Source organism: Pseudopodoces humilis, chromosome 19, assembly GCF_049639895.1.
Source record: "Pseudopodoces humilis isolate 2021_Gansu_Grassland_sample_001 chromosome 19, ASM4963989v1, whole genome shotgun sequence".
Taxonomy (NCBI): Eukaryota; Metazoa; Chordata; class Aves; order Passeriformes; family Paridae; genus Pseudopodoces; species Pseudopodoces humilis.
The window spans coordinates 10,802,856-10,830,554 of NC_142218.1; the positions used below are offsets into that span (position 1 = coordinate 10,802,856).

General features: G+C 40.6%; 1 protein-coding gene across 2 annotated transcripts in view; it reads right to left on the bottom strand.

The window, feature by feature from the left end:
- The window catches only part of CDH4 (cadherin 4), a 412,941-nt gene that overhangs the window by 379,694 nt on the left and 5,548 nt on the right, over nucleotides 1–27,699 (bottom strand). The gene's annotated exons all lie outside the window — the stretch shown is intronic.

Sequence of the window (27,699 nt, forward strand, 5' to 3'; positions counted from 1 at the left end):
TAAAGAATTTTGGGATTAACTACAAATTAACTTGAGGAGGGAGAGGTGTCTCCCACAATTTTGGAATTACACTATTAAATTCTACCCCCTGTGGTTTACTGAGCTACCTAACTGTTACCATGCCAGAAGGTTAGAATCACTTCAAATGCTTAGGAAAAAAAGTGTATTTTTAAACTTTTATTAATGTGCTCTTCTGTTCTTATAGGATAGAAATATGAAATATGGCTTAATTTGGAGGAATAGAGAGCTCATTCATGTGGGAAGCATCAATATGTTATTATAATGTGCTTTTAATTAAGCAGACATTGCACAGCACTTGGTAAGATCAAGTAAATGCTGCTAATGTTTCCTCTACTATTGCCCCTACCCTGCAAAGTATAAGGCAATCAACAAAATCAACTGAGAAAATAACAAACTTTATTGGATTTTCAAATTTATGAACAATAACAGACCCCAAAACTCTCATATGCCAGTAGATGGCAATCTTCAGATAGAGTAAAAATGTGTCATTAGCAAATGCGAAATTTCAAATTAAAACTGTATGAGAGAAAAAAAAAATCAACTTCAGGGCTGAAATTCCTCAAAATTTATGTAGAATCACTCCAGTTTCATTTTATAAAAGAGAAAAAGAGGACAGAGAAATTTTGTTTGGTTTGGTTTTATTTTTCATACTTAAAATTTCCTTTTTTTTTTTTTTTTTTTTTTTTAAACAAGTTAAAGAAAGAGCAATATGGAGACATGCATTAGCATAAAAACTGCATCTCTTATTCTGGGTAAGTGAAATATTTGAGGTTTTCACTAAAACTCATGTGGCCAGAAGCACAGCCACTTTTCCTTGGGCAGATGTGGCCTAGAGCCCATAGCTGTGTACCCACTTTATTAGGGAGGGGGGAGACCTGAGTGATGGAAATGAGAGAAGTTTGAGGGGCTTTTTTTGCTACTCGGAAATAAAACTGTGCACTCAAATTTTGGTTTAAAACTCAACAGCATCCCCAGCTCACAACACGTGGCCAGCACACCACCAGGAATGCACTGGCCTGTATTTAATTCCTGCTCTTCAGAAAAGCTGAACTTGAAATTCTGCTTACTGTTGTTTCTCAATATTTTAAGACCTCAGGACATCATGGAATGTGATCACACTTATAACAGCAGAAGAAACCCAATAAACAGTTTCAATATCCATGCTGATCCCAGCTCAGTGTGCAACCATGGGAGGGCTGGTAACTCAAACACCACTCAGTTGTGTCCACTGATAAAAGAACACATTTCAACACATGCAACAAGAACATTTTCCCTGACATCATATTTTTAAATAAAAAAAAAAAGTAACTGTAGGATGCAAGTTTAAAATTTTTTGGTTTTTTACACCTAAAACTGCATTTGTAATAGAAGTTGCAAATTCACTGCCTGCAATCTTCTTTAAAAGAAAAAATTATCTCAGACATAGAAACCTTCCAACCTGCTACCTGAGCTCTCCAAAGGGAACTCCCAGCCTCCAGAGAACAGAAGTGGGACAAAATCCGTAACAGCTGGAGCAATTTTCTTGAAGTTAAAATTAAAAAGCCTGACAGTGTCATAAAAATAAAAGATCTCAGAAAAAAAGATGATGCAAAGGATGTTATTAAAGAAAGGTTTATGAAGTTCAAGAATAATTACAGATAATGTGTATTTATTATTCCTGCAGGATCAATCCGTGGCACAGATTTCAATATCTGAAGCCAAATGTACAGATACTTCTCAGTTATCTTTGCTCTCAACTCCCACTCATCTCCCCAGTGACACATTTACTGTTTCCATTTGTGATATATCAATACCCTTCATTTTATTTATTTCAGTTTTCCCTTTATGAGGAAGAAAAAAAATGAGGAAGCTGATTTTAATTTTTGGTAACAACCCCTCCATTTCTGACAGGACTCAAATCCAAGGAGTAAAAGCCCAAGTGCAGATCATCATACCAGGCCACTTAAACAATGGCTGATCCATCCTGAGAGCACATCATGAACTCTAGAGTTAAAGAAATGCCTCTGAAGACTCAAAGTGCTCTACAGTCAAGAGGAAAGGGCAGATTTTCTGCTCTTTTGAGGACACCTGTCCCAGAAGATGTGTTAAGATCTCTGCAGATGAAATCCTGTGTATCTGACTGGGTTCAGCAATCAGATGTGGAAGGTTGTAGGGAGATCACAATTCACTGAAGGCACAGAAGGCTCAGCCCTGCTGCTGGCTGTGGTGTCCCACGGCAGGGCTGTGTGACAGGAGCTCCAGCGACACCTCCAGCCACCAGAGCTCCTCACAAAAACCACACACAGGTCACTCCTTCAGCACTGCCTGCTTTCCCCTCCCTGCTCTGCAATCCTGTCTGCAGTCCAGCTGAGAGATCCCCCTTGCAGAACAAGCACACAGCCCCAGACAGACTGCAGATGCTTCAGGAGTGTTTAACTCTTACCCTTTACACATCTTTATTTCAGTCCTTAAATGGGAATGCAAAAGGCCTGGTTTTAATTCTGAAACCACAGTTCACCTCATTAACTAATAGAGAAAGCACAACTATTTAAAACACAAAATCCAAATATTCAGGGCCAAGAAACCACCTTATACAAATTTCTGCAAGTTTCCCTTCCTGCCAAAAACATGATACATGATACCATGCCAACTTCATGATACTAAGTTCTTAGAACAATAGCTTTCAGTGGATATCTGCATGCCATTTTCTGGCAAATGAAGAAGTTTCTAAGCACAAGTAGGACACAGAAAAGCAGAACACATTAGCTACCCTTGTGGCCAAATTATACCAAATTCAAAATTCACTTTCTTTTCCTGTGCTCTCCACTTGCCTTGGGTTGCCTGATCACACATTTCCACTTACAAGTATGATGGAAGCAGGGAGGTGGGAAAAATGTTTGTTTTCTATTTAAAATTATATATAGCAGTAATCCTACACACTGATTCCAAGCAAGATTTATTTTTTTTTCTAAAGGGAAAAGAAAAGAACCATTAAGTAGCCAGGTAGGCAAAGTTTCACTCTCTTTGTTTGCTAAGAACAGCACCATTTTCAGAACCATTTTGTTTCACTAACCAAAAGTTAACACCAGCTCCCCAAATGTCTTAAGGAATTTTGCTACTGAATGATTTCTTCTTATCATTACACCATTTAAAAATTAACTTGAACAAAATGCACCATTTAAACACATCCAGGCTGTCTCTAAGTCTTGCACCAATTATCCTGCAGCATTACACCTCTTCAACATTTCCAAGAAGAACATCACCACCCTTTAACACCCTCGTTGATTCTGGAAATATTCTTACCTCCACATCCTATCGTGGCACCTAAGATCATTAGAACTGAATAATTTAAAAGAAATCCATTCCAGTTTGAGAATTCAAACCATCTCAGGATTTGATCCAGAGGCTGATTAGCAGATCCCACAGCGCTGCCCCCAGCCCTGTGAAACCCCAAAGTCTGGACACCACCCACTTCTAATGAATGAATAGATAAATAAATACCCATGGCACTTCCATCAGCACCCAGCTCTCCTTGGAAATACAGCGTGACAACCACAGACAGCATGACATCTGCTCCATCACACAGGCAAAAAAAAGGTCAGTGTTCTTGTACACCACCAAATATCCAAATATCCAAATACCTTCAAAATACAGAGCTGCTCAGTGCTGTTCCACTTCCCTCCCTTAAATCAGCAGGTATGGCAATGAGGGGTAAATTTTTCATGGAACACAGGAGACAAGCATTGAAGAAGGGAAAAGAAAAAAGCTTTTCTCTACTTCTGAAAAACTTTTAGAAGAATTATTCTTGAGGAATTAGTGGAAAGAAACTATTTTTTATACACAGTATTAAGTGATTAAAAGCTTGTTCATCACTTTGCTTAGTTTAATTTTAGAAAGGCCTACTTGCAGATTCTTTGAAATGCATAATTAATTGATAGCAGCGTGGTTACATCAGTACAGAAGTGAACGATAGATGTGAAGTGGTTTTTCCACAAAAAAAACCCCACAAGCAGTACAGGGCACAATTACAATATCCGATTCACTCCGCCCTCCAATGAGGCTGTTTGATCTGCACATCTGATTGCACAATCATCCATAAATATCCCCTGCATTAAAATTCTGACTGGTTTGCAACTCATTTCAACTCGTGTGAGATTCTTTTTTTGTCAATTGGATCTGACAGAAAATTTAAAATAATCCTCTTTTACCTCTGCATTATCCTTTAAGTACTTAAGTTTTAATTATATCTCAAGTCTACCTGAAGACATTTCGGGCAACTTCCAGTAACGTGCATAAGCAGTTGAATACAGTGTAAAAGTGCATGTAATTTCCAGGTCCCCAGTTGTTAATGAAATCCCAAACATTCAGATTTTAATTGAACTAGATAAAGATTAAGAAGCTTAGCAGCAGCTGGCATTGCGAATTAGTTCTCAGCAGATTTTTATGTTGTACTCTAAATCATTGCTTTTGTAATCTTCCTAAATTGTCCTTTATCTTGCTAATGCAGATATGATTCTCAGAAAGCATTAGGCTTCCACTGTTCCCATTGCCTGTAAAATCTTGAACTGTAAAATCTTAATAGTCTTTTTTAAATAAGTATTATGATCTATATGTATAATGCGCATTCAATAAAATCTTACTGTAATTAGAAGAAAAGTTTTTTAGTTTTTTTTACGTGACCTGTTTTACAGATTAGATTTATTAAACAGCATAAACTGTTGGAGCTGTTTTAAGACCTATTTAGAGCCGTCTGGCATCAGATGAAAACACAGTGCTAGACCCAACGCTTGGGGCTCGGCTCTCCAGGAGGTTCATTAGGAACTTTCCTTCTCCTTCTGGTTCGGGGAGCTCGGCATAAACAGTTTTATGTTGCCTAAACGCCTGACAATGTATTATCAGCACTGATCAAATAACATTTTGCTCGTAGGACTTTGCAAGGCTGAGGGAAAGGATTGAGATTAACAGCAGAGTTCATCAGCTGTTCCCCCTCCTCGTATCCTACCCTCCACCCCAAGGGTGACCCGCACACACCAGCTCTTTCTGCAGGCTGCAGACTCTGCAGGGAAGGTGTGTGTTTGAAATTAGCACGAGAAACGTGCTCTCAGGACCTGTTTGTGCCCTCTAACAGCTCTGACGAGGGTTGTGAGTGCAGTTATTACTTGCATAGTAAGAGGGGTTATATTTATGCATCTCGCTTGAGGATGCACTGTTTGTATTCACACTAATGCAGATAAAATTGGAGTTCATGCTTTATGGGGGAAGTGTGGGGAAAAATAAAAGAAAAAAGATAAATACTAGCACTACTACCATCATCAAAAAGCAAGTAACATTTCCATTTTTCTCCTACATTAAAAAAATTCCAGCTATTTTTCCAGCTAATGGTATTGGTCTTTCAAGTCTGTTGGTAAATGACCAACTAATGCAGTTACGTATGCACTGAAGAAGAAAATTATAAAGAGATAATACAGCCAACTGGCATTAAAATTTTGAACAGAATGGAATTTTAACAGTTCCACTGAGGTCTTTTAATATTAAGAATCTTGGCTGCTCCAATTTTCTCCCAAGTAAAGGAAACATTTGGCAGAATAACAAACGCGAATGTCAGAAGAAAGAAAACATCTTCACCTGCATTTGATGAGTTATTTATTTATTCATTAGAAGGATGGTGATGTCCAGACTCCAGTGATGGCATTTCAGTGATGTGTTCTGTTGCCCTGGCCTCTACCCAAGATCATTTTCCCTCTTCTCTCCTGCGTTTTCCCTCTACCCAAGTGCATTTTCCTCTTCCCTCCCGTGCTGAGCTCCGTGGTGCCACCGTGCCCAGAGATCAGGATGCTGCAGGGCAGGGACAGCACCACCACGAGGACAAGCACAGTGATCAGTCTGTACCTGTCTTCAAAGGATTATGTTTGGTTCAGCAAGTTTTGAGATCGTTGAATGAGAGATGCTCTAACTAGCACTAAGCAATTTTCTCTCCCTCAAACCAAGATGAAGCCGCGAGCTCCTCACGTCTCCTCAGGCCCCTTGTTACTCTGCCATTTCCCCTCAGCAATCTTCTCATTCCTGACTCTGACATTCTGGCAGCCCAGCTATTTTCAGAAACTATTATCTGAGTTTGAAATTGTGATTTTTCTGCTGGGTCTTTTTTCCAAGCAAGCATTTCGCTGCCGAAACTTCAGCAAACTTCGAAGCAGATTCCTAGACACAACTCTATTTTTAATTTTTTTTGCCATAAAACAAGGAGTTAACTTAGCAATGCTGACTTCTCATTTGTGCCACTTTCTGAAGTACAGCTCTGAAAGTGACTTTTGCCTCAATTTCCTGATTTTATAAAAACTTGACAAATTTTTTCCTAACATTAAATAACATATTCTTTGGATGTTCCCAGTTCAAACAGGGTTTTTGCTGTTGCTGTTAATTCCATTGAGCATTATTATTGAAAAGCCTGTTACGAATTTTGTCCTTCAAATTACTCCAGTAAGAACAATAGAACTTGGCTGCCAAATTCTTTCCAAGGCTGAAGGATTTCTTTTTCTTTAAGATAGCCTGTAAATAAGAACTTCAACCCGTTTTTTTTTTTTTTACAACACAAATTATGCAAAATAATTTGACACTGAAAAGAATTTTGTTGTGGACTTTATTTAGAACATATTGAGTCCCTAAGAGCCCATCATCCCCCCTGTGGCCTTATCCTCAAGTTTCTTCAGAATTTACCAGTGCACCTTGAGAACAAGAGTAGCAAAACCAGAAATCTCTCATTTAGAACAAAAATGAGACATTTAATTTTCCTAAACACACAGACAGGCATGCACAAGATTAATCATTCAACAAAATGTTTTCCTTATTGCATGAAAATACACAGGGTGGGAATGCAAACAAATTATAATTATTTGGACTCCTGTTAAACAGACTAGTGAGCCTTATAATTAGTAACATAATCACTTTAAGACAAATACACTAAATAAAATAATGGATCCTCGGCAGTGCTCCACAGAAAAATGCTAACAATTTATGCTTTATTAATTAGCTCATTGCTTTATCAAAGTTGGGAATTTGGAATCTCGGAGATTTGCCATCTTTGTTGGCTGGAGGATTTGCTCCTGGTTGAACAGAGGTGCAAAAGCAGAAAGGAGATTCCATGGAGTCCTCACCCAGCTTTGAGATCTGCTGGTGGGGATGTTGATTATCCAGGACAATGGATCGATAGAGTTCCTGCATTCCAACCCTCTCCTCCAAACACACCCCCCAGCAGCCTTAATTGATTTCTCTGCTAGCTAATGAGCAGCCCAGATGCTCACTGACTTGAAAACGACTGACCAGCACTAAACAGTGTTGTGACCACATCCAATGGATCAAAGGGACTGAAAAGAGCTGGATAAACTGTGTTTCTGATATATAACCACACATGCAACCACTTCTATTACTCAAATCATAAAGCAAAGAATGCTTCATCAACTGACTACCGGAGTTATTGGAATCAGCCACTCAAGTGCCACTTGCAGGCATTAAATATTCTTCAGAAAATTTCACACTGAGGTGTGCTCATGTATTACCCTACATGGAAAAAAAACCAAAAAAAAACAGATTAAGGAGCTGACACCACAATGTAGACAAGGAATGCCTGGAGCAGCTATAAAGGGAAGGCAGAAGCAGGGCAGACCTGTGCCAGGCCAAGCAGTTCAGGCAGGAGCTGGGCCAGCAGGAACAGACTGAAGCAGAGAAGCTGCCACAGAAATCACCAACATGCAAACCAGGAAAGATGTTCCAGGATCAAAACTCACCGTGTGCTAAGGTCACTTCAGAGAACACAAAAAAGGTTCAGTGATGATCTCACATTAAAAGTTCACAAGCCCATCAGAGGAATTTTCTAATGAAAATTATTTTATCTGAAGAACTCTCCTAAGGCCAAGTAGAAATCACAGGTTTCAGCGAGTCTCCATTGAAAAGAAGAAAATTACATTTTAAAACACTACAGAAAGTTAAAGGACTTATAAGCAATATGGGGGTCCTTAACGTGGGGTCTCATACCCCGTGTGACAGCGGGGACTTGCAGAACTGGGTTTGGCATCACTCAGAAAAGATCTTCTGAAAAAAGAGTAGGTTATTGTAGTCCTTGATGGAACAGGAAGTTCTTAGAAACATTTCTGCCTTTTTCACAGCATCACAGAGTAACCAAGGTTGGAAGGACATCAATAAATGGTCTGGTGCAACCTCGGAATTTTTATTTGTTGATCGCTGATTAATTTGTCTATGACTTCTATTAGAAACATAACCCAGAGCTTCAGTTTTTTTGGTAGAATTATTCCAGCAATACAGAGTCTAAACATAGCATTCAATGTTTTTAAAGGTAGCAATGAAGAATTAGCTTTGAAAATAACTTCCTCCAAAATCTCTTCAGAAAACACACATCACCAGCAGATATCATTGCTCAAATTACTCTGCTGGAGACAAACATTCCACACCACCATTCACAAAAGCCCAGGTGCTCTCTGGACACACACAACAGCCTGTGCTCTTTAAAATATTAAATGAAAAAGAAAATCCTTTCCTACTTCACTTTTGCTCACCCTTCTACTCCATGAAAACAATTTGCCTGCTTTCAGACTCTGGATGTGACTACTTTGTTTTCACTTCCTCTGAATGCAACAAATAATCTTGGTCACGGCTACAGAGATAAAAGCCAGGAGAATTCATTTGTTCCAGGCAGACACAAGATGCTGATGACACCTGCACCATCAGGAGTGCAACCTCATGCTGAAAGGGAACCTGCTGCCTCCACAGACCCAAACACACCACTCCCACTTCATTCATTTCTCTAATAATTGCATCGGTTTCCTGGACAAACACATAATGTTGCAAGAACAGATCCATCCTGACAACCAAGGCCAGCTGTATAATGCTTGTCTAAGTGGCAATAAGATTCATTAATTAGGTTGCTGCTTTAGAGTGTTGTTCCCCTGCAGCTATGTTCTGCTCAAGGGTATTTTCAATAGTATTGAATAGATGCAGCAATTACTAAGCAAAATCCACTAACTGATGGCCGGTGTCGGATTCCTCAGGCCATGCTTCCCATGGGGGCGTGTACATATATATTTATTTTTATTTTAACTTGAATGAGGGATTGAATTTATGGGAAAAAGGCAGAGCAAAGAAAAATCCCAGTGAGGCACAGCCTGGTGATCTCCACTTTTAGAGGTGTGATCTCTAAACCAAAACTCGCCCTTGGCAGGCACAATTAAGTAGAAGGGGCTACAGGATACCTGACTGCACATGCAAATCAGATTGTTTGATATCTAAAGGCACATACTTAACTCTCACAGTTAATGGCAGGCAAAGAGAGCTTTACCTAAAATTATTTGCCCTCTTTAGTGACAGCAGTACAAGGAACTTGTAAAAATTGCAAAAACTGGATTCCAGCTGAGTGTTCCCTGCTCAGGTATCTGACTTGCAGGCTACAGTTTTATTCTAGTAATACTATTTTTATAACATGACATAGTTCTAAGCATTTGAATTAAATAAACACAGCACAAATATTTTGGCTCTACTGTAAACATGTGAAAATATCTTCTTGTGAATTGTTGGGTTGGCTTTTTTTTCCCCTTTCTGCTACTTCAGTTACTATGATGTTTAGACTGTGCCTCATTAAAGTTGGGGCTAAAGTAAAGAAAGTTTTCAGCAGAAGTATTATTTTCAAAGTTCAAGATATCTGTAATTCTAACTGATCTTCCACCTGGCATTAAATCTTCAAAGAATGTCAAAAAGTATCTTAGAAATCTGAGATGCCTGGCTGTATACAGAGAAGGAACAGATGCACCTCTGTAATTTGCCCATAAATAAGTAAAAATGAACCCATCAACTTTTCAGGGATACTTGCATGCAAGCAGGCAAACACATTCTTTTTTTCCTTTTCTTGTGTGTTTGTGGTTTATTTATTTATTTTTTTCTACAGTTTTAAAATATCTTTTGAACTAGACCTTACAGGGTGCTGGAAAAAACTGATGTGTTTGTTTTTAGAAACTTACTCTGCAGCAGTGCCATCTCGTAACCTTCTGCTACTGCCTTTGGCCTCCAAATTCAGGGGGACCCATCTGTGGCAGTAAACCACACATGCACAAAGTACATAACTTCTCCCAGAAATAGTGAAAGCTCCGTCTGCAAGAGCTTTCTTTAAGGTCACAGCAAGTCAACTGCTGAAGAGAAGTTATCACCATAAATTAAACTATTCCTGAAACCCAGCAGACACTTAACTGAACTCTCCTAGTTCCCCCTGCTCCTTTTCATCTCCAGTTTTGGGCATGCCTCTGAGGAGAAGTGCACACCCTTCTCTAGGCATTCATCTAGCTGAGCAAAGAAGGGAAAGAAGAGAAAATCCATAAATGTGAAAGACATTTAGCTGTACATTTTTAATGGTGGCAAATTTCAAAAGATAGATCTAAAAAATCAAGTTGAGGACAATCCAAAACCACTTAGAGCACCCAAATTTGAACCTTCATCTTTATTCTTTACAGATTAATAAACACATTCTGACAATTCTTCTTCCAACTGATTTGACCTATTTCTTTAAAACGTGATGTAGGAGTAGTGGAGTAAAGGATGCAAATTTTAAAATATCCTTTAAAGTCAGCTGTGCAGAAATGACAAACAATTTGTGGCTTGCAAATTCAGAAGGAATCATCTACACAAGCACAGGTGAGGAACTCCCACAGCAGGAAATCCTTCAGGCTGACGGCATTCCCCAGCTTGACAAAAACGTGTCTGGGTGGGTGATCAGATGGGGCACCACACTGATGCTTTGTTCTCTTCAGTAGGCTGTGCTAGGTTCTGTAATGAGCCTCAAGTCGAGTCTGAATAACACACCTAGGGAGGAATCCTTTCATTCCCTTATCAAGAAGGCGCAGAATGAAAAGAAACAAAGGAATCAGCTGTTTCTGCTAAAGCATTCCGGTGCCAATTACGAAGTTGAGAATGGAGTAAGATGTACATCGGTGGCTGACAGCACATGAGCTCTGCCACTGTAGATATTACATCCCCTTATCTCGTGTCATGATACTGGCACGTTTCTTTCCATTTTCTTTGGTGTTTTCTAGTCCTCCTTCAGGACTGCACAACCAGACACGGAAAACTCCCAGCGCTGTGGAGCAGCTGTGCTGATCTGGGCGAGGTCCCAGCCAGCTCAGGTTGTCTGTCCTGCTCTAAGGGCCACTCGTGTGATCACTGCCTCCCACCTGGCTCCAGAGAGATGTAAGCTTCCATTTCTCTTTTATTACTTTCTCCCATTCATAGATGATCAAGCTTGAAGAATCTTCCTTTTCAATTATTCAGGTCTAGAGGCTGCCTCCTTCCCTTTCTGAAAAAAACCACGTCCTTAAAGACAACAATAACACAGAAACCACAAAACAAAACCAAAAGATAACACATCAAAAATTCCTGAACAGATTTCTGTATCACCCTGCTCTAAAACATTGTCTGAGCAGGAGACTGAACAGCTCTGAGCAAAGACTGAACAGAGATACCCAAAGGCATCTCCTGTTTGTCTTATTAATCACTGACTTTAAGGTAAAAACTGGGAGACCCCACACATGGCCAGGATCCCACTATGCCATTTGCTTTATAAACTCAGGTCAGGAGAATGGTGATCTCCATCTCAGAGATTATTTACAATCTAAGATCAAGAGGTAGATACAGAGGAGGACAAGTGCACAACTGAACCAGTGCTAGTCAACAAGTAAAAACGAAACAATACACATTCAGTTTGTAGGTTGCTTTTATTTGAAGACGTTTATTTCTGTCACATCCTGACAGAACTAATAGCAATTCATCACATGTACACCTGGAAAGGAGCAGGATGTCTGATACCTGACAGACATCCATCACTTTGCCACAGGTTATACATGAGTCCTCAACAGAGAAGACCACAATAGAGAATATATCTCTCATCTGAATTGGAGGAAATAGTTATGAGCAGTACTCCCCTCCTTCTATAAGCTTTGATCAAGGAGACTCAAGAAATATGTTCTACCACGCTTTGATTTCACTAGAGGGCTTTTTGTTATTTAAATAGTGAATAAAGATGACAGGCAAATAGTCTAATTAGCACAAATATCTTGTTTCCTGAAACTTCGGGCAATTTTTAAACATCTCTTGCTCAGTGTTATTATGAAGCTTTCCATTCCCAACCCTAAGCTAGTCTGAGTCTTTTGCCTGACACAAGGACACTTTTCTCCTCCATTTCTGGAAGGAAACAAGGCATTCCCACCTGCACCATCCTTGCCCTCCCACATGGGAGTGGAGGGGCAGTGGGACCCCTGGGTGCTCTCACATTCCAGAGGGTCAGTGGATTCTGCTGAGGTAAGGCACATCTGCTGGGAGTCACTCAATCTCCATTTGCAAAGCCCAAGGGTCAAAGTGTATTTCATTTCACTTGGTGGCTCCCTCAAAGGGCAAGCCCCCACCTGCTGGAAAATCCATCAGGGCTCTCACTAACCTCGCGTGTTCTCTGTCAAAATCTTAATATTCCCTTCTCCTGTAAAGACACAACAACCACCAGTATAGAGCACAAACAACCTCTGTGGATCAGCAGGACTTCACAACAAGAAGATTCTTATATTTGGCTAAGAATACGTCAAAATGAATCATGACAAACTTTATTAATGGATAAAAGCCATCACTGCCGAATTGCCCTCAGCCTGAGGTGACAGAGTCCTCGTGGCATTGAGAGCTTGTGATAATTGAAGTCTGAAAATATTTCACAGAACAGCTGAAATACCAACTTATATTTAAAGAATATATTGAATTACCACAGATCATACAAAAAGAGGGACTAGAACTTACGTATTTTGTTGCTGAACTTTCAGCTCAGCATTTTACAAAAGGCCATCTAGTTTTAACCTAGATAAGTTGGAAAGATTATTCAACTAATGTCTTCTCAGGAAGACTGCAGCTCTGGTGCTAATAAGGGAATTTAATTAGATGGACAAGCCTTGACAGCAATCCGTTTCCAATACACTTAGTATTGGAATAGGTCTAGGAGTTCCAAGATTTGTAGAAGAAATCCACTACTCATGTTAATGTGGAAAAATATCTGAAAGTTCTGACTAACCAAGCCATAGGCTCTTGTTTTTCTGACTTGATTTGAGACACACATCACATTACCAACAATTACACCAACAGATAAAAACCCCTGTTCCAAATACACACGCTGTAAAGTTGGAGGAGAACTGATTTTTCCTTCTGCATTGGTAAAGCTCACAAATTCCCTGGAAATCAGCTGAGGACAGCAGCCCATCCAGCAGTGCTTCCATGGGACACCCACTGTTTCACCTCCCAAACCCCAGGACAGAGCAAATCTGATGGGCACTAGGGCTCGGCACAACCCCAAGCCAGGATCTCTTTTAGGGTATTTACAATAAAAATACACGCCCACAGACAAAAGGCACAGAACAAAAAAAATGCACAAAGCCAGTACTTCCTAAAATTGTAGAGGGAACCAGGCTGCCAGCAGGCTGGTGAAACACCTGAGATAAATTAGCACAATCAATAACAATGCTGCACCTTTAAAACCAGCAAGTACAACGTGATCAATTCATATCTCGGTGAAGTAGCATAATAAAAATCTGCAACTACAATAAGCTAATTTAATGATACTTTATCAAGCATTCACATTTCCAACCACTGTTGTTCACGGCAGAATGAAGCCTGTGTAAAAATATGTCATGAGTCAATATGGCATTCTGCTGAAGAGAAAAGACCCACATCATTAAAATCTTAAATAAGCTTTCATTAAATAAAATACATGAAATTAGCTCTTTCAAAAGAATTTAATTAGTCAACACTTGCAGGTTGAACTCACAATCTGCCATTGTGGTCTTTTAAGCCGTTCATTTTCTTAAAGCTTTGTCAGAAAAGGATTTTTTTATTGTTATTATTTTTATAATATGGTGGGAAAGCACAGTTTCTTTATGAAAAGGACAAAGTATCCCTTGCAAACAGCAAGACACATTTTCATTGCTGCTCTGTCTAGAGCACTGCCTTGTTAAGGCAATTTCAATCATTTTACGCATCTTCATTAAGATTTTCACATTCTGCTTTTCACACAGAAAAACCTCAGCAGCTGCAGAGAAAAGGAGGGACAACAGATTCTTAAACAGAAAAGAGAAATTACCAGTTATCTAGCTTGAAATGAAGCCTCTGGGAAGCCCCATCTGCAGTCTCAGTCATTACAAATCACAATAATTACGTGAGCTCTCAGCCCATATATAAAATTTCAATACCTATGAAGAGCTGCAGTACTGCAACGTCCACAACACAGAAACATTGCCAGCTCATTTTGCCAGGCTTCAGGCTACTTGTAACACCGAGAGAAGATGAATCAATAAAATGTTATCAGTAAAACAGTTTGATTCCTGCACAGTTAAGCGCACGGCCACTTCTATATTTCAATCCCCTCAGGTCAATATAATTTTACACAGTTACCCAATTCTCAGCAGTGAAATGATACTGGAAGATGTTTCAGATATTCTAAAGCACTTATTTCTACATAGGGGGGAAAGAAAAAAGAAAAAATAAAGAATCTCTTGTTTCCTATCTGGTTCAAAATTGAGCTTTTAGACCAGTTTTAAAGACAACTCGTTACCCCAGCTCCAGCAAATCAAATCCCTCTGAAGAGTTCCTCAGCCAGATTCTGGCTGTCCTATTCACCCAGCGCTTAAACAGGCATTTGGGAAGAAAAACAAGTCAAATCTGGATTTGGCCTTTCAGTTGAACTAAATCTGAGACATGAAATAAGATGCAATTTCTGCCTACTCAAGAAAATCAGCCTATTTAAGCAAATTGAACTATTCACCAATAAATTTTACTAGGTTTAGTCACCTAAAGGGCTGAAGAAACTCTAAATGCTGCTGACAAAGACTAACTGCACAGTTAATACAACATTTTGCCTCATACCCAGATAATTCTTCATGCATACTCTGAACTTCCAGCTTCCCACCTGGGTCTGCAATAAAATAATGCCTCAGGTTAATCACATACCTCCAGAGAGCTGCATTTTTTGCATAAATAAAAGCAACAAGTGTGCTTCTAAACCCAAGGAAGAAATAATCATGTGTAATAAACTACAGTGCTCTAGAGAGGGAATTCTCATAAGGAATCTCTTTTTAGATACAAAGTCCACCTTCCTTGACTTAACTTGACAACATCCTAATGAAACAGAATAATCCTGTTATTGGACCAGCCGTGGGCACTGTGAAGTCAAGAGCAACTGAGTTCAGCTGGACAGGACCTTAGTCCCAAAAAGCCAAAAAAAAACCCTCAATTTTATTTCATTTCACTACCAATTTCATCTCATTTGTCTGGTTCATTAACTCCTGCAATACAGACAACACCAGTGCACTCAAAGGCAAAAAGTACTTTTTGGGATTTTTTTATTGTAATAAAGACTGCTTATTCCCATATTCAGTTCTCAGCAAAAGAAATGAACATTTTAATAACAAGAAGATCCATAAAGCACCATCTTCTGTCCTGTCACAGCTCTTTTAAAAGGCTTACTTAATAATCTTCAATGCTTAAAGGACAGTGGAAATATCTGAGGAATAAAGTTCCCTGGTTTATATGGTGCAATTCCCTTGCCACATATGTCTTATTGGGAAATTGCATGGATTTCCCAAATACTGGCACTAAATTTTTAACTAGTTTAAAAATTAGCAGAAAAGACCCAACTGCTAAGAAATAAAGCACACAAATTTATGGAAAGACAAAGCTGCACTAACCCATTAATTTTTATATTTTGTTATATCACCAAAACTGTTCTCATTGCTTTCTTCTGAACAAGTTTCATAATTGCAAAATTCTCAGACAGTAAAACTTAAGTGATCTCCATACTCTGCTTTCCTCCTAAATAATGAGCCAACCACCACAGAGACACACAGGAGGAAGAAGCCTGTCTATTTTACTAGAAGACTGAGCTCATGAAAATCCAACTGCATCAATCCTTCTTTTATTATTCTTTCAAACTTCCCAAATCAAATAACTTTCTTGAGCTTGGCTAGAGCCTTCTGAATAGAAATTCCACTGGGGAAAGGGGTTTTAGATTAACAGCACAATACATTCAGAAATCAATAGATAAACCCTGTGTGCAGCAGCTGTACCAGAGTCCATGAGACTGAACTAGGGCTCAGAAAATAGAACAAACTACTCAGAAACAAATTTCCTAATCTGCCCACTTTTGTTTTTGCACTGAAACCAGCAACATGAACTTTACCTCTGTATCACACCCAGAGAATTGTTGCCTGATGCTCTGAATGAAGAATACGTTTTATTTGCAAAAATATATTCATCTCTGTATTAAAACCAGAAGGTTTTGTTTGGTGGTGCTTTTCTTTTTATTTCTAAACTACAGACATAAAGCTGAAAGGCAATAATGCAACTCCAAGACAACCACATGTGGGGTGTCCATCCTGATACAATGCAAGCCCCTTAAAGCTATAAAACAATGTGACTGGAAGTCAGGTTAGGGAGAAGCAACAGAGTGAAGCTTCTAAATTTACGGTGAAAATTCTTTAAGCCTGGTCTCAAGTTCAGTCCAACACCTGGCTTAGACAGGATCAACTTAGATTGCCCTCTATGCTGGAAACAGGATGGCTTTCACTGGATCTGTTTGACTTTTTCTCTCCTCAGTAACAGTTGTTTTCTCCCTTTGTCAGAGTCCCTTTTGCAATCAAGAGGATTGGAGGGGAAAGGGTAAATCAGAGAAGAGCAGGACCTGGCCAAAGACAGCTGGACCAATTTCACTGCGAGCTGCAGTGGTGGAGCCCAACTGCAGAGCCCAGCAGAGCTGGCTCTGCTCTGGAAATACACACAGCCAGTAGCTGCCAGAGAAATAAAACACACTTCTGCCTCTGCCCATGTGTCTGTTAGAGCAGTCACAGTCATCCCAGCTCTGCAGGATGGGAACGAGGCACAGCTCACCACAAAGGGCATCTCCCCACTACTCCCCCTTGGGTCAACTCCAAACCTGCCCAGATTAGATGAGAAATGTACCTGTACTGAGACACAAAACGAAATGGATTCCCCCAAATTTTGGTAAGCTGGAGCAGCTCTGATGGCACAAGCCCCCTGCCTCACTGGTGCTCCTGATGTGTTATATTCATTAAATCCCACATTTGTTATTTACCACCCTGCATTTCTGTAAGGCAAATCTAAAGAAACGTTGCCATGACAAACACACACAGTGGAGTTTTCATACTAACCTGATCCCCATGGCGTCCCTTTCCTCCATTAGCAGAGCCCCACTTTAGTGCATCTCAACAAGACAATCAAAATATTTCCAGTCCTGCTGCCGTGAGCCTCACAAAGGGGCCGAGTGCCAAATCCAAAAATCCTCTGCATCAAAGCAGAAGAGCTTTACTTGCAGCCAGACCTCTCAGATGCCATGGGCTAGGATACCATGTTATACGGCTGTAAAACTATGGCCTGTGGCTCCAGTCCAGCCTGCAGAGTAATTTAATCTAACTCACAAAGAAATCAGGAAAATGGCCTCTGCTGTGCTGAATCAGCAGTGCTGGAAGCCGTGCCACCCTCTATCAGCTCGTAAGAGAGGGCTTTGTCCACGGTGCCAACTCTGTGTAGAGCAGCTATTGGGCAGAAGAAAGGACCAGCAGGAATATTATGTGCCAGATTTTCAGTAGATGTAAGTCAGAATACTTCCAGTGACTTAAGGAGCTGCACCGATTTACATCATTTCAGGATTATCAGGATTTACATCCACTGGAAGTTTCACTTCTCCTTTTTTGTCTTTTAATTAAAAGAATGGTGTAGACTTGGCAGCACTACGAGCCTTCAAGACACTAAGATTTGGGAAGGATCCTGAAAAAGTTTTAGGCTCAGGGAATGGCAATAAGCCATTTTTAGTTTAAAAATATACAGTGGCCAAATTGAAATTCACAGGATGTATATAAATTCTGATCTATACATGAGCAACGTACATAAGCATATATTTTCACTCGTTACATTGGAGCTCCCTAAATATAACAATGGCTAAAGAACAGCAATAAATGAAAACTTTGTTCATTCAATCTGGTTATATATCACAAAAAACTATCAGCACAGATGTTATCCCTATTTATGAGTCACAACCAGCGCCAAAACAAATGCCATGTATTACTTAATTTTTTCTCCTAACTGCAAGTGCCAAAAAAATGACTGCCACTGGGATTAGGAAAAAACACACAAGTGGAAAAAAAAAACAAACCAGGGGGTACTGTTCCTGAGGAATCAAGCCAACTAGGCAAGGTTTGGTTTGCTCTGATTTCCAAATAAACTCAGAACAAGCACAAGATGTCCTGTGACCCCAGAGCAGTTTTTGTTGCTCACCTCTTAAAAACAGATCCATCTTAAACTTTAAAAAATCTGCCTAAAACCACCTCCAGAAACGTGCACACATCTCACCTGTTACCTACAGATGACCATGATGGGGAGAGAACGGGAATCTGGTGCCTGAGATCCTGGAATGGGGAAGAGATTGATGCTTTAAGATCAAAAGTGAGCAGGACCCACAGGTATGGCCGCGAGCAGAACTACACACAGATGCTCTTCAAGCTCTTTCTGTGGCACAGTGATCCACTCCCAGCCCAGCTGAGCCTTCAGAAACACTCAAAAATATTAAATAAACAGGGCACTGTTAGCAGTGCAGTTCAGCTGACATGTTACACAAGAACTGCTCCAAAAGCCACCTCAGGAAAGAAAAACTTAAGGCAAAATGCCTCAGTATTGAAGGAATGCAGCCTCATTCCATCACATCTTTTTCACTACTCACCTCTGAACAGGTCAGTTTTAAATCTCCTTCCAACGAATCCAATTAAAATGTGTTCTTCAAAGGATTCTGCAATTTTAGGAGTATTAAATTTTATACCTCCTGAGCTATTTATTAGCTGAAGAAGTACTTAATTGACATTCACCAGATATTAACTTTTTTTGAGCATGTGTTACAGATTTTGATACATAACCTTGAGGTTTTTTTCTTTACTTTTTGTTGGACTTGTCTGTTTATTTAGTTTCTTTGTTTCTTCTTTTCCAGGACAGCTCTCCTAAGAACAGGTTTCTCAGTGTGTGGACTCCCTACAAATTTCTCCTGTAAGTGCAGACAGATGTACTGCAATAAAAGACTGCTCACAAGGGACCTCGATGCAGATGAAAGGTCAAAAAACCATTTTGACTGTTAATAAAGTGTTGCAGAAATATTGTCTTTAAGTCAAATAAGCTTTAAGTCTCCATAATTTGCACGACTTCTGGCTTTGTCCAGACCCAACATGAACCCTGGCCCAGCAGCTCTGTGGGGTCCCCAGGGCACCAGGCACCCATAACTCTTCTTCCACCACCCTTATTTTAATTTTCTACTTTTTTTTTACCAGAACAGCCCCACTCCACAGGTGTCAAACTCTCCCTCTTACATTGCATTGCTAAAGGACACAACTGCTGCAGTAACAGAACTTTGCTTCATCACCACATCTTCCAGGCAATGAAACTTGCTCTATTATTGCACAGGTAAAATTGGCTGTGCCCCCAGTGCTCGGTTCTGCTGCTCTTTAACAGGATACAGCCAACATTCTGTCTCAATTCACAGCAGAAAGGGAAAATAAAACTTGGTTTTATTGAAAACACAGGAAAATTCATTCTGGTGAAATGCCTGACGTGCACTGATCTCTGCCAGAACACCACAGTTAATTCAGCACTGACAGGAATCCCCCCTGCCCTGGGTGTTGAGTGAGCAGGGTGGGATCAAACACTGCTAACTGCACACACAGCCCCTCTGGGAGAGCCTCAGAGAACAGCTGAGCTTGGAAATGTCCTCTGAGAGCATCAACCATTCACTGGCCCACAGCCCCAGGTGCCACATCCTCAGGGCTTTTAAATCCCCCCAGGGATGGTGACTCCACCACTGCCCTGGGCAGCTGTGCCAGTATTTAACAACCTCTTTGGGGAAGAAGTTTTTATACTGCCCAACCTAAATCTCCTCACTTTCTTCTTGTCAGGAGGTCTCAAAACCACCTGGTACCACTGGAGTAGTTTGCTAGCTAGCAGATATAGCAACCAGCCTTTTAACTTTGAATTTCTCTTATATCTGAGACTCCAGGCAAACAAAAAAAAAAAAAAAAAGAAAAATCTTTCAGTAAACTTTGCACAGAGATAATCAATCTCCTATTCAGATATTTGAACAGGCATCTAGAGTTCAGCATTCCAGAGATCACTGAACTTCTCCTGACAAGGGTCTCCTCCAGCAGTTTGAGAAGAGGATGGGGAAATCTTTGCATGCAATCCAAACATTTTTTATAGTTGCAATCCTTGAATATTTCATCACACCCAATCTTGCCTTGACCTATAATTTCTCCTTTGTCCTATCAACAATACACATAGTTTTCTTCATCCTTAACCTGTCCCTTCTGTCCACAGGCAAAGGAAAAATCCAAACAATATGAAAAATCCGTTTTTTTTAATAATGCCATTTAGCTACACTGCTTTAGCCTCTACAGAGGACCAAAAGGAAGCACCAGATCAACTGAAAAATGTCCAGAAGCTCATAAAAAGGCAAATAAATAGAAGTTTAATTTCCAAAATAATTCAGGCACAAAATAAAAACATTTAAGGTTTATGGAGATGAGCAAAACAGTTGCCTTTCATGTGTAATTGTGTAAACCTGTTTTAAAGGGAGCAAAGCAACCAGCCAGCAACATCAGGCTCCTAAAGACAAGCAGCAGAGCACACAGGGTCTGAAACAATGACTTTTTCAGCCTCCCCAGGGAAGGATTTTCACTGGGAGCAAAATACTGGAAACTCCCTAGCCCAGCTCTTTTCCCCCTCTAAATTGAGATGCTCAAGAAGATTTCAGCAGAGAGAATCTTCCTCCAGCACAGGGAGCAGCAGGCATCTTCCTTTCTTCAGTTACCAAAACACACAGGCGTGATGAGCAAAATTAAAGAGAGACACTAAACAGTAAAATATTGAAGTGTGGGCTAGGCCTCCTAAAAAGGTCTGTGAATAATACAGATCTATAAAAACAGGCACTGCAACACCCAGCTGGTTTGTGTAGGGTGAACACCTTGCTTTCCTCACCTTCCAAGATGAGCTGGAAAATGGGAGCACAGCAAAGGTGGAAATCCCCAGCCAGCAGTGGAAACAGGTTCTAGCAGAGTCCATACTCCACATCCAGGTACAACACTGCCATTTACTGCTTTAGCTTCAGTTTAATCCTGTTCTTTCAGCTCACATTGGGATTAGTAACAGCTCTGTCAATAAAAATGTCTTTTAAGGAACAGACCTCCAGCATCCTGGGGAAAACCAAGCTGAACATTTTGTCCTGTAGCCTGGACATACCTCTGGTCCAGCAGTTGAGTTGGGGCATTAAAACAACCCAGGGAGCAGAGAATTCCAGCAGTCCTTCCCCTCCAACAGCAACAGTATTTTATTGAAATTCCATGAATCTAGCTTAAGCTTTTAACCTGGAATGTCTCTTGATGGTGAAAATTCAAAGGTACCAATGCTTGTAATTCTCATAAAAGTCAGGGAAAAGCACTGACAACTGAATTTGGAATTGTGTTTCTACAGATCCCTAGAGACAACATCAAGACATTAAAGGCTCTGTTGACCAAGCCACCATTCCAATTTTAGTTATTGAACTAACTTTACCCAGAGCATGTTTTAATGGTGCATGGTCAGAGCAGAAGGCTCTATCACATGAGCTCTGCCACAGCCTGTTTTGAACTGGGTTTGTTCAATCCTTTATTAACAGAACAGATAAAGGAATGCAGCATATGCTTGTTACATCTGCAAACCATACACAAGCAGGATGCAACTGCAACACTGTTGGATGTCGAGATCAGAATTCAAAACAATCCAAACCAGTTAGATAAGGCTGATGAGAAAACAAAAATAAGATGTAATTCAACACAAGAGGAACAAGGTAACACGATTCAGCAGGATTAATCAACTACACATATAGAAAATGACTGGGTAGGTAGCAGTTCATCAAAAAACGATGTGGGAGGTTATATTGGATCACAAGCTGAACATGAGTCAACAGTATCATACTGCTAAGAAAAAAAGCAATCATCACATTAGATAAATCAAGTGGAGTATTGCCTGCAAAACAGGCAAAGTAATACTCCCTGTCTGTTCAGCACTGTGAGACTTGGCTGGCAGTGTCACATCAACCTGGAGTATCATGTTAGTAACAAAGACAAGGGCTCAGAGGAGGGAGCCAAGTACCACACACAAAAGGCAACAAATGAGAGGTTCAGCCTAGAGAAGCTGAAAAAAAAAAATTCAGTTGTGTCTGTGGGAGAAAAATTCAACTGTTCTGTGCATCCATGACAAATACAAACAGGTTTAAATTATACCAAGAGAGCTCCACTTAAACTCGGAGGAAGGAAAGGGAAGCAAATGTAATATATTGGCTTTGGTGTCCCCACCAATGTATCTTCATGCCCCCATCAGGGACAAACCTGTTACAAAGGAGCTGCTCGTGCCCTGGGGAAGGAGAATGCATGAAAAATCCTCTTGAGCTCCTCCAGCCTGGGTTCTGAGCCCAGGAAACACCAACACACAGCTCCAGGAGACACCACAGACAGCTTTTGGTCAGTGAGGCTCACTGACAGAACCACGCCATTTATACAGAGTTATCTGTTCACCCCCACTGACTACACCAGGAACAAACAAGTTATTAAATTTCATACTTTAAAGCAGTCCTTACTTGCACTTTATCACCTGTAGCAATTTTTTTATTTTTCACCATCTTCCCAAGCTTGCATGCTTTTCTTTCATTTACCAATAATTCCAATATGCTTTTCTTGCTACGTGGTCAAGTAACAGACATTTGTTTCACTGACATGCCCTTTATGATTCTCTAGACATGAACTGACAGAGAGAGTTGATACATAGCTCTGTATAGAAGAATTCTTGTAATCTGGACTATTTATCTTCGGCTAATTGCTACATTCATAATTATTTTAAAGACAATTTCGTTTAATAAGGATTGGAATTACTACGAGACAAACTCATTGTAACAAAATTTTAGACTAAAAGTAATTTTTGTGACTAACCTCTGAACTGCTAGGAAATTGTGATTTATAATAGGCATAGTAATAGCCTTTAATGACTGCAGCGCTTCTGGGTATCAATGAAAACAGACTGGCTCATTTCAAAGCAGAAAGAGCATCTATTTTACTTTTTTCTCCTTCATGGGTGGCCCGTACATATCCTCAGGGTCCTTGGAGGAGCTTCCAACACCCCCAAGTGTGCGCTGCACACAACAGCTGCCATGACCACGCTGGTGTTAATGGGCTGCGGCTGATGCGACCCCTGCGAGCAGCACAGCCCTGACTCGCTGGCATGTGGGGAGCAACAGTGGCAGCAGAGTAGTGAGGGCACGGCAAAAAAATAAAAAAAAATAATTAGGATTTTGCATTGGAAGGGAGCAGGAAAGGGGAACGTGGATGCTGCAGCCTAGGGTCAGGAGGCGCTGGGCGGCGAGTGCGGCTCGGTGCTCCCAGTGACAGAGCAGCCCATATGCCAGAGCATTTGCCACTTCCCGCTCCCTCTGTGCCACTGCAAGCCACAATTAATAAATAAATTAGGGATAATGAACATAAACAAGAAAAATCGCAAGCCTGTGGCAAAAAGAGATCTTGTTCAGCCCAAGCGTTTTTCATGTCGCAGAAAACTTGCTTAGGAAACAAACATCCTCCTGAAGGAAGCAAAGTAGCTGGTTAGAAGACAAATATTTTGGGTTAAACAGTAACTCCGCATGTTCTCTTTCATTCTATTAAAAATAAAGAGGAAACTGAGAGCTTTTTCAACCTAAGTGCAACATTTCCTAATGCCAGGAGACAAACTGTGCCTAGGTTAAGTCTGGACATTAATGGAAGCAAACAGCTGAACGCTGGTCCCTGGTGTTTCAATTATTCCCTCTTCAGAGGTTGTGCTTCCAAGAAATTAAAGAAACACAGCTTCCCAGTAAAGATCATGTTTTGCGGGCTCTTGAAATGTTTTTATTTAAAGCTGTGTGATTTATGTCTGAAGAAAAGCTCAGTTCATCCCTCTGTCTTTTCATCTCTTCACCTGCAAAGCATTTCCCGGAGTCAGAGCCCAGTGGAGGCTGCAGAGCCACTCACCCAAGCCCTTGCTCAGCACAGGGACAGCCAAAGCAGGCTCGAGGACCACATCCAGGTGGGTTCCAAGCATCTCCAAGAACAGAGACTTCATGGCATCTCTGAGAAACCTCCTCCAGTGTGACAACCCTTGCGCTGAAAGCTTCTTCCCACGTTTAAGTGCAATGCCCTGCATTTCAGTGTTAGCACCCATTTTCTTCTGCCCTTCCTCTGTGCACCTCAACACACTCTCACAAGGAATTTATACACAATTATAAAGTCTTCTCTTCTCCATGCTAAACAATCCCAGCACTCTCAGCCTCTCCTAATAAATAAATATTAAAACAAGGTATCTAAGCAAATATATCACAGCATCCTGAGTAGTAAGAAGACCCTGCCATGGCAGGGCTGGCCAAGGCCACTTGTGGGTTTTACCTGGAAAAGCAACCCTGGGGCTTTTAGGCACCCAAAAGGAAAATGGAATGTGAAGCCAAATCCTCTTCAGAATCTTTGGCTGGGGCACAAAAGGTTTACATACACAAAAAGGGATACAGATCAATTCCATCGAGCCTGCAGAGATTCTTCCTGCAGTGCTCCACATCAGGATCCTGGGGAAATCTGTCTGGAATCACAGCCACAGGTTCATCCCAGCCCCCCTGTGAAACCCCCAAAGCTGGAGCTCCCAGAGGCAAGGACTGGTCTTTGCCTTCCCAGCACCACTTTCTGATCTTAGTTCTTCCGATTTCCATTTCTCTGAAAACAAAAAAGTTCCACTTGATACAGCGATGGCCCTAATTCTGAATATACCAGTAACCTCAAATCAAACAGAAACTCCCTTCTTTCCCTATGTTACTCCAATTCATTCTATGAGAAACATTAAGCAGCAGATTTCCAATGAAATCCTATCCTCTGTAGTTTTAATCTCTTCTTGCCCTTCAAATAAGACTTTTAAGTATATCTATATTGCTAAAATATTCTGTGAGCTGTACACATGGCCCATGCTGCTGTGGAACCAAGTCCTTCCCCAGCTTGAGTTTGAAATGAAATAAGCTCCCTCTATAAAAACATGAGACTCATTCCCAGGGTAGAAATTAAGGCAGAAGGAGGCCTGCACATAAATATCAATGAAATTAGGCAATGAGAACTGGCATTAGGTCAATGAAAATTAGGCAAGAAAATATTTCACTGCTAGAATAAATAAGTTTCAATTGCCACATGCAAAAACCGTAATTTCCAGAATGCTTTCAGCATCTGCTCTGTGAGATCAGAGCTCATGAGCTCTGTCAGTGACAGTCAATTCCTGTATAAAGAACTGACTTTAAAATTAACATTTTCCAACCTTAAAAGACCTAAAATTATCAGCTTAGTGCTCAAAACAACAGGTATTTCACAATAAATAACTAATTGATACTGTTCCAGACACAGTTTATTTTCTAAAAGCCTAAGCATAAATAAAGAAATTAATAAATTATTCAACAGAAACTGTTGTTTCATCTTCTTCCTTAATACCTATTTAGAATGCCTAATTTGAAGCAGCACAATTCTCTAAAAGACAAATCCCTGAAAAAAAGAGAGAAGCAGATTTATTCAGATAAAAATCAGTTAACTCCCCAGAATGCAGAAAAATGTAATTTTGCTTGGGTTTGACGAATTTGGTTCAAAGCTCTGAACTAGAAAGCAATATATACAGTTATTAAACAGTGTAAGGGGATTAACTCTACAGAGTGTTATTGACTACTCCAGTCTCATTAACTGCAATTTTATTTAGATAAAAATGTCATCTTAAACATCATTTTTGTGTCAGAAGTTAGATCTGAAGAACAACATTAAAAATACATAGGCATCAGCAGTTCCCCGATCTGCAAGAGCTCTTTCTGGGGTCTCCCCTGGAACTCATGATGGAAATTATGGTTTTGATTTGCAACGTGCCCATCACAAGAAACTGCTTTTAAAAGAAGTTGTCCTGTGGAATGTGAGAAGTGTTTTCTGAGAGGCAGCTTCGCTGGAGCTTGTACAAACCCAGCACTGAGAGCTGATGCCTGCCTGCCTCTCCTTCCTCCACGAAAGGAATGAAGGAAGGTGAGGGTAAGAGCTGTGGGCTCCTGATGGACGCTCTCCGACTTTCAGATTTTATTAGGGAACTGTGAAGCTAATTATGTGTACAATAACTCCAGTAACTGCTTTTCATGCAGAATCACAGACCAGAAAATAATGAAAACATGAATGGAAAAGCCTCTCTGCTTTTTTCAACTCTGAGCAGCTTGGAGGAGGCACTGGCTATTCCAGGAGGCTGCAGCAGAGCTGCTGCAAGCACCGAGCAACCCTAAGAGGTGCTCAAACAGCCTCACCAAACAAGACAGAAAATCCCAACATTCCTCAGGCTCTTCCCTTTCCAAAAGCACCTGTAGGACACACCAGAGGGCACCTGGAAGACACAGGCATGGCTGTGGGCAGGGAAGTCTCAGAAAGCCACACACTCTTCAGAGACAGACCTTGACCTGCCTGCGGGAACCAAGCTCCTGCCAAAATTGGCAGCAGATGGGAACCTGGGTATTATTTTCTGGACTCTAAACCCAGGAAAAGTGGGAAGCCTACACCATCTAGAGTATTCTCCATGATCCCAGGGAGGTTCATTGTTGAGGTTCACTGGTCTATGCAGTCAATATTTTCTGAACAGCATTCACAGCCTTCCTACATTTTAATATTGGATGTGGTGAGGGCTAAAGAGGATGGGGGTTTTGAAATCTCAGTGGAGAGAAAAAAAAAAAAACAACTTTTGACCATGAAGAACATCCTACCTCTAAGAAACTTACAAGAGATGATCTCCACAGTGAATCCTTATGGAAAAAAAATTATTCCAATAAAGCTTTCATGTATTTTGTTTTTAACCAAAAATCATGCTAGTAAGAAATCCTAGAATGGAAGCAATTACATTTTTATGCATTTGCATGAACTTGGCTACCTTTGGTTTCATACACTTGCTTCAAGCAGAACATGCTGGCAGAGTTTATTCATCTCCCCACATGAAATAAGCTGTGCTGCCACGCACTTGTCCCCAGCCGTGGCTGCCCACACAAGTGAAGCTCCCCTGCTCCATCAGCACAGGCACTGCTCAGGGCAGTCAAAGAAACAACAATCACTGCAGGTGAGGGGATGCACAGGAAACACAGAAAAGTGGCTGTACCTCTCATCTGCTCATGCTGTCTGCTGGGAGTTGTTTTGTTCAGGTGTGTTTGAGAGGTGTTGGAGGGGCCACACTGGAGAAATAACGAGTTCAACATCCTGATGTCATTGCACCCACTCCCAGTGGCCACAGCCTCACAGCGTGCCAATTAAACCTGAACTTCTAACTTTGAAAAACATCTTTTTTATTAATTATAATCTTAAAAAAGCACTAGCAAAAAAAATCAAAAAGGGTATAAAGCCAATAGCAAGAGTATCATATTGCACAGCAATTTCAGCATCCTACTCCTTTCCCTCCTTCCCCAAGAGGCTGCTGGTCTTCATCACTCCCAAACACGAGCTCACATCAGGAATCAGATCCCCTGGGACACTGCTGAACTGC